We start from the raw sequence: 8,234 nt of genomic DNA, 5'->3' as shown, positions 1-8,234 counted from the left end.
TCATCTCCTACTACCTCTATTGACACAAAGGTCCTCGGTTAGATTTTGCCAGTCGTCTCTATGGCAAGTTAGATAACCTTAATACGATAACATGGATACTGTACAAAAAATCCTGTATTAAACATTGAATTTAACCTAAAAAACAATGCAAAAAAGAACTTTTTATTAGGATAGAGTCACCATGCTGATGGTTTTTTTTTTTTAACATGAATTATTATTTACCACCCAAAAGAACAGGAATTATACTTATACTATTGAACTTGAGTACGTTTCTCGTACTTGATTATACATTGCATCTGGATTATCTTATTTTATGTCGAGCTCCTGCTTCTTAGTGTTCTTCTTTTAAGGGCAGTGAAAGATATTCATCACATATGTTTTGTTTTGTCTGTTTACACGAACAGACACTAATACAAACACCTGTGCGTCATACAATAGTGTACATCATGCTGCATTATCAATAAATAGGTGACATTTAGTAGATAATTCATCGACAATTTCGAGGCCAGTGACCGCTGTTCTTGTACGTTATTTTCAGTATGGAATAAATTATTCATATGAATGGATCTACTAGATTGGACAATGTAGCCAGGCGCTGGGACCGGAGGGGCCCTTCAAATTTAGTGTATCTGGGGGAAAACTTTAGTTGTAATATGGAGTAAAAGTTGAAAGAATTATTATTATTATTATTATTATTATTATTATTATTATTATTATTATTATTATTATTATTATTATTATTATTATTACTTGCCACTTTACAACCCGAGTTGGAAAAGCAGGATGCTATAAGCCCAGTGGCTCCAACAGGAAAAATAGCCCAGTGATGAAAGGAAATAATGGAAAATAAAATATTTTAAGAACAGTAACAACATTAAAATAAATATTTCCTATATTAACTATAAAAACTTCAGCAAAACAAGAGAAAGAAAAATAGTGTGCGCAACTATACCCTGAAGCAAGAGAACTCTAACCCAAGATAGTGAAAGACCATGGTACAGAGGCTATGTCACTACCCAAGACTAGAGAACAATGGTTTGATTTTGAAGTGTGTTTCTCCTAGAAGAGATGCTTACCCTTACTAAGAGAAAAGTAACCACTGAACAGTTACAGTGCAGTAGTTAATGGGGAAGAAAAGAAGCTGAAACTGATATTCAAGTAGAAAATTAAGATTTGTCCCTAAATGCTTTCATTGTTTTTCCTTTGTTACATTAATGAGAAGGATGATGACGATTTTCATGAGAGAAAGTGTTCGTTCTTGTTATACCAGTGTACGCGACCCTTTAAAAATGATGCCGTCAAAAATTACGACTAAATATTTCGATAGATATGAAACCACATGCACAAGCACCCCTCTCTCACCAGGGTATGACTACTTTCTCTCCCCTTACGAGGGATGGGGAGAGCTGAGCATGACCCGAGTATATATACATATATATACACACACACACACACACACACACACACATATATATATATATATATATATATATATATATATATATATATATATATATATATATATATATATATATATATATATATATAAACAGACACTTGGCACTTGGTCTTTATTATAAAGGGGAGATTAGTGGGAAGTAGGAAAAGTAGTATCAGTAGTAATACTTTTTATTCCGGATGGAAATGCATCTTGCATTTGCAAGCTACATATAATTCTCGACAACATAACCGTTGTATTGAAACGTGAATCAATAGAAATTGTACATAATGAATTCGTTCGTAATGATCACCCAGGTTTTTCAATATTGTTTCTAGACCGCCAAAACTAATCAGAGAAATAGTGTGATTACGCTGTGGCTGTTTAATCAAGGAACTAATCACTCACCGGCAAAAGCAAAATTTATCATTAACCTTTTGAAAGTTCACTTTTCACGCGCTAAAGAACTCCTATCTAGCCTTTTGAAGAGCTACATATGTCTTAAGCGAAGCTTTGATTGTCTTATACAAAGCTATAATAACGTTTTAGATGAGGGGAACTGTAGTTTTACAAAGCTACAGCTGCATTAAAACATTATGGTTGTTGTGGCCTGATTGGTAACGTCTCTGCCTGGTGATCGCCAGACGGGGTTTTGAGTCTCTCAGACTCGTTAGTTCTTTTAGTGTCTGCAACTTTACCATCCTTGTGAGCTAAGAATGGGGGTCTTGGGGAAGCCTATAAGTCTATTTCTGAGTCTTCAGCAGCCATTGCCTGTCCTCCCTGGTCCTAGCTTGGGTGTAGAAGGGGCTTCGACACTGATCATATGATATATGGTCAGTCTCTCTATAGGTCTATCTGCTGAGTCATCAGCAGCCATTGTCTGGTCCTCCCTGGTCCTAGCTTGGGTGGAGAAGGGGCTTGGACGCTGATCATATGATATATGGTTAGTCTTCTATAGGTCTACCTGCTGAGTCATCGGCAGCCATTGCCTGGCCCTCCCTGGTTCTAACTTGGGTTGAGAGGTGGGCTTGGGCGCTGATCATTTGATATATGGTCAGTTTCTCGGACACTGTCCTGCTTTCTAGGGCATTGTCACAGGCCCTTGCCTCTGCCATTCATGAGCATCCTTTAAACCTTCAAATGTGTAATTATCTGTTTCAAAGTCACAGTGGCCACTTACAGGGTTGGACTACACTTTACAGTTACAACTCTTGCAAACCGGTGTTTATCTTTTACAAAGTTATAATAGCCGTTCATAAAGAGAATTTCATGTTTAACCGTTTTCCTTCATTGATTTGTGTCAAATAAATGTAAATAATTTAAGAATATCCGCATATTGATTGCTTTGATAGGTAATGATTAAAGTTTTATGTTTACATATTTGAACTGTTTAACGAACGAAATTTCATTTACATATATAAAATTCTACTCAACAATCTGTCTATCCATGTATCTATCAGTTTGACTGTTCGTGTGATTTGGATACAATACTACTTAACAGTCTATCTATCTATCTATCTATCAGTTTGACTATTCCGTGTAATTTGGATACAATACTACTTAACAGTCTATCTATCTATATATCTATCAGTTTGACTATTCCATGTAATTTGGATACAATACTACTTAACAGTCTATCTATCTATATATCTATCAGTTTGACTATTCCATGTAATTTGGATACAATACTACTTAACAGTTTATCTATCTATCTATCTATCTATCAATTTGACTATTCCATGTAATTTGGGTACAATACTACTTAACAGTCTATCTATCTATCTATCAGTTTGACTATTCCGTGTAATTTTGATACAATTCTACTTAACAGTCTATCTATCCATCTATTAGTTTGACTATTCCGTGTAATTTGGATACAATTCTACTTTAGTCTATCCATCTATCTATTAGTTTGACTATTCCGTGTAATTTGGATACAATTCTACTTTAGTCTATCCATCTATCTATTAGTTTGACCATTTCGTGTAATTTTGATAAAAAAGGTAGGAAATGAGTGGGAGAAAAACACAGGATAAAATAGTAAAAACAAATATATGCTGATGAAATGGCTCAGTGAAGTAAGTTCGATCGTTTGGATGTTAATCATTTATTCATGAAATCATCAAGTAGTAGGTCAGCGTGACACCTACGAACCAGGTATTGAGGCTCAGAATTTTTTTTTTTTTAATTAGAAAGTTTATTTATTAATTCTAGCCTACGCATTTCGTATAATTTTTTTTTCATTCTTTTCTGTGTCATCATATTCAAAATGTTGTTCACTTAGCAGATGAGAGTGCCATTCCAAATTTGTAATTCCTTTTTTATTAGTATTATTGTTATAATTTGAATGTCTTTATTTTCTAATATAAAGATAGATTTTCGTTTATGATGGCATGAAAAATAAAATAATTTAAACAACGTTCCACATAAAGCATTTCAAACTAAACTTATCCATCATTTTCTCGATTTTTACGTATCCCTGCATTTCACGCCTTTTCTCTTATATTTATTCTCCATACACCACGTAAACAATTCATCTCAAAAGATTCAGCCTCTTTTATTCAGTCTTACGTAGACACTCAAAGGCTCATCCTAATTTTTTGCACACATCGTGCTATATCTCTCTCTTCTATTACGTACCTCCCATTTTTTTCACACACTGCCATCATCTGTCATATTTATTTCCTAATAACTAAACAAGTAACAAGTCACCTACTGTTCCACTGTTCCATACTCCCTATTAACATTCATAGCTCCATCTTCATAGATTCCATTAGCCCCTCACAATTGTAACAGTGTTCACATTTATTCTGTTATCACCCCTATGAGTACTTTTAAAGTCTACACCAAGTTTTTTTTATTTTCTCTTCACTCTCTCCAGTTAGCACTATATCATTTGTAAACATCAATCATTCGACTTTCAATGCCTAATTTATTTGATTAACCCGTAGATTTGCACCTACATAACCTGTCCTAGCTCTGATTACTCATATCGTCGTATCCAATAAGATGATATAAATGTGTGTGTGTATGTATATATATATATATATATATATATATATATATATATATATATATATATATATATATATATATATATATATATATATATATATATAAAGAGAGAGAGAGAGAGAGAGAGAGAGAGAGAGAGAGAGAGAGAGAGAGAGAGAGAGAGAGAGGAGAGAGAGAGAGAGAGAGAGAGAGAGAGTGGAGAGGAGAGAGAGAGAGAGAGAGAGAGAGAGAGAGAGAGAGAGAGAGAGAGAGAGAGAGAGAGAGAGAGAGAGAGAGCTTCCCCTTGATTCAGATCCACCTTTCATCAAACCATTCAATCTTCCATTTACTTATTCAAACAACGCTTTTGTTCCATCATATGAGCAATCCCCCTCAACTCATGTTCTGTACCAAGCATCTTCACTCTCAACATCACATCTTTATCAATTTTACTGTAATGTTTTTCTAGGTCCATGGATATTCTTTTTCATGTAACTGTTTCAATAAAGCTCCCTCTTTCATGTCAAATATCACACCTTTCCTTTCCAATCTATACTTTTTTCTAAATAAAGACTTTACCCCCTTTATATAGGTGCCACTACCATATTTACCTTTACCATAACCTCATCTCAATCATTGCTTGGAACTTTTCCTTCATCCAGACAAACCTTACAAGTCCCCAGCAAGTTACTCACTTATGATAATAATAACCCCTGGTGTGTCTTTCCATTCTTCAGCACCTTAATTCCATTACTTGTGTCCCGAATACGGAATTTCTAAAACGTTCTTAAAATTAAGCTATCCTTTTTTCCTCTTAGTGTCGTTTAGCTTTTGTCTTTCTTCCAGGTTCCACATTCAGCAAATCTTCAAAATGCTGACTGCATTGACTTCGGTCAGTATCTTTTCCTTTTTATATTCAACTTTTCATAATTAGGATTTTTTTTTTCTTAAACCTTCACTTCCCTGAAGCAACCCTATAATATACCTGAAGGTCATGCTTTCCTTCTCCCCTATGTTTTCATTGCTTGCTAATCTTTGTCTCTCCTACCTTCATCCAAGCCCCGATGTACTATGTTATAAATTTGCATAAAGAAAAACGGCAAATATCTGGCAACATTTATTCCAGGATTTTTACCTTTTTAAAAACGAATATATTGATGTAAATTAGTGATATTACGGTCGCTAACTCGTAAAAGATAACAAAAAAGTAAAGTAAAATTACGGTCGACTGTATTTTACTGAAATACGGTCAAGAACACTATATTTTTACGGAGAATTTCCGATTAAAATTAAAATTAGTTAATTCGGGAATGAATTAACAAGGTGTGTAGAAGGACTGGGTAGAAGGAATTATGTAGTTGTTATGGGTGACTTAAATGCTAGAGTGGGTGCTGGAGAGGTAGAAGGTGTCATTGGGAAATATGGCGTACCAGGTGAAAATGAGAGTGGTGAGAGACTGGTAGATATGTGTGTTGAACAAGAGATGGTAATAAGTGCTAGCTTTTTTAAAAAGAAAGATAAAAATAAGTATACATGGGTAAGAGTGGCAAATGGAAGAGTAGTAGAAAGGGCAGTAATGGATTATGTGTTGATAACTAAAAGAATGTTTGGAAGATTGAAAGACGTGCACGTGTTTAGGGGTATGGCTAACGGTATGTCTGATCATTTTTTGGTGGAAGGAAAATTAGTTGTAGCAAAAGAGTGGGGGAATAGAGTAGGTGGATGTAAAAGGGAGCTAGTGAGGGTTGAAGAGCTAATAAAACCCGGGGTAAAAAGTAAATATCAGGAAAGGTTGAAAATGGCATATGACGAGGTGAGAGTAAGAGAAACTGGTAATTTAGAGGAGGAGTGGAAGTTAGCAAAAGAAAATTTTGTTGGGATTGCAAGTGATGTATGTGGCAAGAAGGTTGTTGGAGGCAGCATGAGGAAGGGCAGTGAATGGTGGAATGAAGGAGTGAAGGTAAAAGTGGAAGAGAAAAAGAGGGCTTTTGAAGAATGGCTGCAGAGTAATAGTATAGAGAAGTATGAAAAATATAGAGAGCAAAAGGTGGAAGTAAAGCGTAAGGTACGTGAGGCAAAGAGGGCAGCTGACCTGAGGTGGGGTCAGGGACTGGGTCAGTCATATGAAGAGAATAAGAAGAAGTTTTGGAAAGAAGTGAAGAGAGTAAGGAAGGCCGGCGCAAGAATTGAAGAGACAGTGAAAGATGGAAATGGAAGGTTGTTAAAAGGAGAGGAGGCAAGGAAAAGGTGGGCGGAATATTTTGAAAGTTTGCTGAATGTTGAGGATGATAGGGAGGCAGATATAATTGCGGTTCCAGGTGTTGAGGTGCCAGTGATGGGAGATGAGAATGAGAGAGAGATTACAATAGAGGAAGTGAGGAGAGCACTAGATGAAACGAGAGTAGGAAAAGCATCGGGTATGGATGGTGTGAAAGCTGAGATGTTGAAGGAAGGGGGTGTGACTGTACTTGAATGGTTGATGAGATTGTTTAATGTGTGTTTTGTGTTGTCAATGGTACCAGTAGATTGGGTCTGTGCATGTATTGTACCACTATATAAGGGTAAGGGAGATGTGCATGAGTGTTGTAATTCAAGAGGTATTAGTTTGTTGAGTGTAGTTGGAAAAGTGTATGGTAGAATACTGATTAATAGGATTAAGGATAAAACAGAGAATGCAATCTTGGAAGTACAGGGTGGTTTTAGAAGAGGTAGGGGTTGTATGAATCAGATTTTTACAGTTAGGCAGATATGCGAGAAATATTTAGCAAAAGGTAAGGAGGTGTATGTTGCGTTTATGGATCTGGAGAAAGCATATGATAGAGTTGATAGGGAAGCAATGTGGAATGTGATGAGGTTATATGGAGTTGGTGGAAGGTTGTTGCAAGCAGTGAAAAGTTTCTACACAGGTAGTAAAGCATGTGTTAGAATAGGAAATGAGGTGAGCGATTGGTTTCCGGTGAGAGTGGGGCTGAGACAGGGATGTGTGATGTCGCCGTGGTTGTTTAACTTGTATGTTGATGGAGTGGTGAGAGAGGTGAATGCTAGAGTGCTTGGACGAGGATTAAAACTGGTAGGCGAGAATGACCATGAATGGGAGGTAAATCAGTTGTTGTTTGCGGATGATACTGTATTGGTAGCAGACACAGAAGAGAAGCTTGACCGACTAGTGACAGAATTTGGAAGGGTGTGTGAGAGAAGGAAGTTGAGAGTTAATGTGGGTAAGAGTAAGGTTATGAGATGTACGAGAAGGGAAGGTGGTGCAAGGTTGAATGTCATGTTGAATGGAGAGTTACTTAAGGAGGTGGATCAGTTTAAGTACTTGGGGTCTGTTGTTGCAGCAAATGGTGGAGTGGAAGCAGATGTACGTCAGAGAGTGAATGAAGGTTGCAAAGTGTTGGGGGCAGTTAAGGGAGTAGTAAAAAATAGAGGATTGGGCATGAATGTAAAGAGAGTTCTATATGAGAAAGTGATTGTACCAACTGTGATGTATGGATCGGAGTTGTGGGGAATGAAAGTGATGGAGAGACAGAAATTGAATGTGTTTGAGATGAAGTGTCTGAGGAGTATGGCTGGTGTATCTCGAGTAGATAGGGTTAGGAACGAAGTGGTGAGGGTGAGAACGGGTGTAAGAAATGAGTTAGCGGCTAGAGTGGATATGAATGTGTTGAGGTGGTTTGGCCATGTTGAGAGAATGGAAAATGGCTGTCTGCTAAAGAAGGTGATGAATGCAAGAGTTGATGGGAGAAGTACAAGAGGAAGGCCAAGGTTTGGGTGGATGGATGGTGTGAAGAAAGCTCTGGGT

The sequence above is a fragment of the Palaemon carinicauda genome, chromosome 10, assembly GCF_036898095.1.
Source record: "Palaemon carinicauda isolate YSFRI2023 chromosome 10, ASM3689809v2, whole genome shotgun sequence".
In the NCBI taxonomy this organism is placed as follows: Eukaryota; Metazoa; Arthropoda; class Malacostraca; order Decapoda; family Palaemonidae; genus Palaemon; species Palaemon carinicauda.
Note: the sequence above shows the minus strand (reverse complement) of the source record.